We start from the raw sequence: 6000 nt of genomic DNA on the forward strand, positions 1-6000 counted from the left end.
AATAAAGAACAATCAAAGCTAGACTGGGTTGGCTTCGGACAAGAAATTAGGCTCTGAGTCAAGGTCAGGAGGAGAACAAACTTATTAAGAACATTCAAGGCATGAATTGGGTTTTGAAAAGCAGATATAGCTTGTCCCTGTTGCAACCCTAATGCTATTGATGAAAATAGGTGATATAGTATCACAATATATCAACATTTGTTTATTAAATATATTTTATCATATTCTTATGATGTAAATCATATTTTACTGTATTTTATCACAAAATGTTGTATTCTAATGCACAGTAATTTACTTTGTGAAGGTTGAATCATGAGATTGTGAAACTCTATTGATAGTATGAGGGAAGTAAACATTTATTCCAAATAATTGAAGTCCGAATTTAGGATAAGCCAACAGTTTTCAGTAATGAAACTTTTAGCTTCATGTTAGATTTTGGTTTAAAAACAAATAATATAATATAATGTATTATTTAGATAAATTTAAAAAACATTATAACTCTCCCTTGTTTTGTTTTAGGACTCTTATTTGATTCTTACTTCTATAGGGCTCTTTTGGACGTTAAGATTCCAATCCAAGGATTTTGGCAGTACAACATATATAAGGTAACCTAATTTACCATATTTGTTTAGTTCCACATCGGATGGAACTAATGATAATATCGATTATATATACATTGATTGCTCTTAAGTGAATTGTATGCTGGAAGAGAGTTAAATATGGATCATGTGCATGCGTCGACCTGGGCCAAGTCGGGCATGGTTGAGGCCGTGGTCCGTGGACCCTAGTCTAACCAAGCCATGGGACATTATAATATTATTTAAATAATGTTAAATGTCTATTATGGGACTTGGGGACGGGGGCCGTGGGTCATATTATGATCCAGAAAACCCATTTTTGGGTTTTGCTGTAGGGAGGTGGGTGTATGATCAGTCACAATTCTTTTCCTTCAGAGGTGACCTTACGAACAGATGCTACTCTCTGGTATAGGTGTCTGTAAGAGTTTAGGAATATATATGAGAGATTAAAAACAAGAGTTTACTTATGGTTTTAGCAAGAAAAATTCGTGTTCTAAAAAGTGGAGAAAATCTCAGTTTTATTTTCATCCCTTCCGGTGCTATATACTATCTTCATATCTCTTCTACAAGTAGAATCTGTTGGAGTGTTAGTCTTCAGATCTAGAGGAGTTGTTGTATATTGGAGGTGAGGATGCCAAGGTCAAACCCGACTTGCACTTAAGGAGGCATTCAAATACCTTAAGGAAAAGTAATGTTCGTACGCCTCAACTCACTCTATTCGAGTTTGTACTGTTCTAATTTTGCTTCTTCTGTTTCATTCGGGTAAGTGGTTCTGACATAAGATTATACTACTTTGTAATTTTGTTTCTTATTGTCTAATATTGGTTTTTATACGGTGCCTCTAGTATTTTGATTCTAACACTTCATCCAAACAAAATAAAATAAAAAATAAGAGTTTTTTACATGTGAGTCTTCTTAATATAACATAAACTAATGTTGAGTCTCCTTAGTGTAATAAATTACATCTAGGTCCCATGGTAAGTAATACCGTTTAAAAAGTATTAAGTTTGACTGCAAATGAGTAAAGTACACATCACCTACCCAACCCCCAAACCCCCCTCCAGCGTAGACATCATCCTCATCCTCCCACTCCTCCACATTTGTTTTGTGCACTGAATGTACAAATACCAGACTAATCAAAACAAGATACCAAACGTACGTACTCTGATTAATGATTACCTCGTCACCGGAGCCATTGACAAACAACCATTCCACGTCCTTTAAACACCAGTGTTCACCCATCATCGTCAACAACATATTTGGGGTGGTTCTTGAATCAATTAGAGTGACAAAGGGCAATCATCCAGAGACCAAATTCGCATGGTTGCGATCACAATTAATTGCAAAAAGTGTTAAATTTAATACTTCGCACTCATATTCTATGGGTTTGGCATCACTGCAACAACCAAACGTCTCCTAGAGGTGATGAGAACACGATGCCTTCAGTCTGAGAGATAGGGTTCCCAAAGAGGCAGAAGAATGAGGAGAGATGATTGATCTTGTTCGACCATATGAGCACCACTGGAACCTATTCTCCTTGGCAGAAGTGGTAGAGAATAGCCTTGATGATGAGAGATGATTAGACATGCAATCTCTTAGGTTACTACTTGAGGCTTGCAAGGATTTCAAACGATTTATGTCGGGTTCATTCTTAGCCTATCGCAATGTCACTAGGATTTCTCTTAAACTGTTCCAAAGCCTGTCTTCTTCTTCAAGGAGGAAGTCAATGAAGATGCACATGTATGATCTATTTGCAAAAGAGTGTGTCAATGCTGCGTAATGTAGTTCCATTTCCGAAACACAAATCAATCGCATATGATATATGCAGGGTGCACAATATCGTTGAATTTGGTTCATGGCGAACCGAAACCATGAGCGTTTCTTGAACCGGCAAGCTTGCCATTTTATGCAATTTATCACTATATATCGCCGAAAATCGATGATAAAACCTGAATTTCGCTGCTGCTGGGGCCAGCAGCGGTCTCCGACTGTGCGTCACCATCAAGCTGTTTGATCTCTATTCTTATCTTTTAGCTTAACTTCAAACCAGGCTCACAGCAAGTGATATGCAGCTTCCTAGAGAGAGAAATTTTGGTGTTAAGAAGAAATAGTTATAGGGACCAGGTTAGGGATGAAGAGTGGGAGAGAGAGAGTTACAAAGAGAGATTTTGTCTTTATTATTGTTTTCAATCTTTACACTGACTGATTGACGTTTTGCAGCAATATCTTATTTAATCTTATTAATTTTTTAAACTTTACATTTATGTTTAAACTTTCATTGTTACTGGCCCCTTGCATTGATGTTTTGCCTTATGTGGAATTGTAGAGCATTTAATGAATATCTTTTTAATTATTTTATTTTGAACGAAATTTTCATACAAGGCGGCAAAATCTCGCCGATATTTTGACGAGATTTCGCCATATATTCCTGTTTGCAGGATAGTGAATCGCGATATCCAGCGAATTTTCACACCTTGGATATATTTGAGCAACAAATTTTGTGAGTTACACACTTTGTAGTGTAAGATTTAAAGAGTTAGTTTTGATTTTCGACTTTGTAAAATATGAGAAGTAGATTTTCGACTCTCTTGATATCCTTTCTCTTTGGGTTGAAAAGCTTATTGTTGGTCTTAGTGGAAAGATCGTTCTTGTAGACAAGGTTGATAGTTTCTACGTTGTTCCTATTAAGGTTATTCTACTCTTGAGTCACTATAGTAACCACTTGATCCAAACTCCATTTAAGATCAGACAATATATTATAGGTGGACTTTAGATGACTATAAGATTGAGGGAGAGAATCCAAGATGATGTTCACCAAAATTCATCATTAAAATTTATACCTATGCCCTTAATCTGATTGCCTAGAGATATCAAACCTAGAATATGATCTCTAACTTTACCTTTCCCAGTGAACTTGGTAGTGGTGAGAATAGATATCAAATCTCTTGACTGAGCTTTCTTGGAAGAGTCAAACTTGGCCCTAATGGCCTCTAAAAATTCTTTGGCAGTTTCATTTTGCCGTACAGTGTTCCTTGTACTTTCTGGGATTGCTGATTTCATTACTGCCAAGGCCATTTTATTCGCTTTATTCCAAATGTTCAATTCGTTTTTCTGTGTTGGAGTGGGATTTTCAATAGGCTTAGGGTCTGTGAGGCATACATCTCATCCTCTTAAACACAACTAGACTTCCAAATCCTCTTCCCACTTTTTGAATTATCTCCAGTGAGTTTTGGGATATTAGAGAAAATAGAAAACATCTTGATGGTACTATAAATGACATATATAGATTATCATAACATCAATTTTGGACTTGTATTTAATATTCATAACAAAAAATATGCACTATTAAATAACGAAAAATTGCGATCAAACTAGTAAGAGTTACCGACTGATACGATATTTCAACCTTTGGGTTAAAAATGCATTAGTCTCCTTACAATTTGTAATTACCGCGAGATATTTAACTTCAAAGATTCTATCACCTTTGGGTTAATAATATTACTAGGTCATCATACTTCCTTTAAATTATGTGCATTATCATACTTTGATGATGACACCTCTAGGTGAATACCATCAAATATTATTATTATTATTTTATAATAATTATATTTACCTTAGATCACAAAATATCAAGATAAAAATTATATTTTACCACTTTGGTGAGTTCTATATAATTCTATCATAAAATTTTATAATTCTATTTGCAGTGATATATAATGAGATTCTTTCAAAAGCAAACTACGCGTACATAACTTTTTGTTTAAAAAATATATATTATAAACATTTTTTTTACTAAACCCAAACGGACGTTCGCTCTTACGAGACGGCGTTTTGTCTGGGCGAAAAAAATTGTTTTTGCAAAATGCCCGCATAGGACAAAATACTTGATCTCATCATCCCATATAAAAAATTTCATGAAAGATCCAATAACCATAATAAAAAAATAAAAATAAAATTTCATGGATTAATTCATGCAAATTGTTACGATCCATTAAAATCCCAATTAAAAAAAAAAATCAATAGATGATTTAGGGTGTCAATTAAACTTTGGATCCTCCCATTGGATCTAATCTAAAATAAAATCAATAGAACACTTAGCTAATCAAACAATAAAAATCAAGAGCTCATAACCTTAATTATTATAGAAATTGGCTCTGATTCCAATTGTGGGATTCATGAAGATCTATATTATTTCTATAATAATTAAAGCATGTGTAATGAATATAATTAACTGAAGCTTAGATGAATAAATACTTGTAGTGTGTTCTTGTTGTAGGTGACTAGGTTCGTTTTCTTTACTTTCCTTGAATCTTCCGAAGCTTTCATTCTTTGGAATCCTTCACTTGAATGTGTGTGGAAGCAATCTCAAACCCAAATATTACGTGTGACGGTTACGGAGACCCAATAAGCTATTTATAATATAAAACCTTAACATTTAACCACTCCCACATTGAAAATTGTTAGTAATACCCCTTACTAAATAACCTGAATGAATTCGAGCCCAAATAATGAACCACTGTTAATTAAGCCCACAACCCAACAGGTGCCATAGGCTTTCCAGTTGAGTAGAGCGCGCTTCATGTGAAGATGAGAAAAGGGTGTTCCCCCTTCTAATTAGGTAGTTGTCTTGGTACAAAACAGTGAAACTTTAAAGATTCCTCAGAAGCCTGAGTCATTAGTGTATTCTCCAATCACAGATACATGGGTATATGGTCATATATTGAGTATTGACACAAATCCTTGGACTTTTTTTTGTTAGTGCACTTGGCATTTAAGTAGACATCTTGAGAAAGTGCAATTATAATTGGTCCTTTTAATATTGAACCATGGTTGTATTTATTTGTTCCTCGTTTGGTTAATTGAACCAGCACCATTAGTTATTGATTGAACTAGGGGTTATATATGTATTAAGTTAGTTCATTGTTTTAGTTTTAGGTTCAAAATTTTGGGGATGAAATAAATCGAAAGAAAGGCGGTTCTTCTTCTTCGTCTCTCACTTCTCTCTCTCAGTGGTGATGGCTTCTGGCGGTTCCATGGCGATGTTTGAGCATTAGTCAAGGTTGTTGATGGTCTTGCATTGAGATCTAGGTAATGATTGAAGGTTGAACATGTTATCTAATCGTCTCTTTATCTATCGTAGTGAATGTATGCTCTCACTTGAGCTCTGGGTACGTAGGCATTTGCCAATCCCCGTAATCATCTCTTTATCTATCATAGTGAATGTATGCTCTCACCTGAGCTCTGGGTACGTAGGCATTTGCCAATGGGAATCATCTCAGGTCTCTCTTCTTCGTGTTTTTCTTCTTCTATTTCCTCAAGAATCTACTCTGGAAAACCTAACACATCAAATGGATGGTAGTTGGGTTTTCTTTTCCCCCACCCAAAGACAGTATTGTATCAATTTCAATTATTACTTCAGATC

This window comes from Hakea prostrata, unplaced genomic scaffold (genome assembly GCF_041222555.1).
Source record: "Hakea prostrata isolate BN-2017 unplaced genomic scaffold, UWA_Hpros_2 contig_19, whole genome shotgun sequence".
NCBI lineage: Eukaryota > Viridiplantae > Streptophyta > Magnoliopsida > Proteales > Proteaceae > Hakea > Hakea prostrata.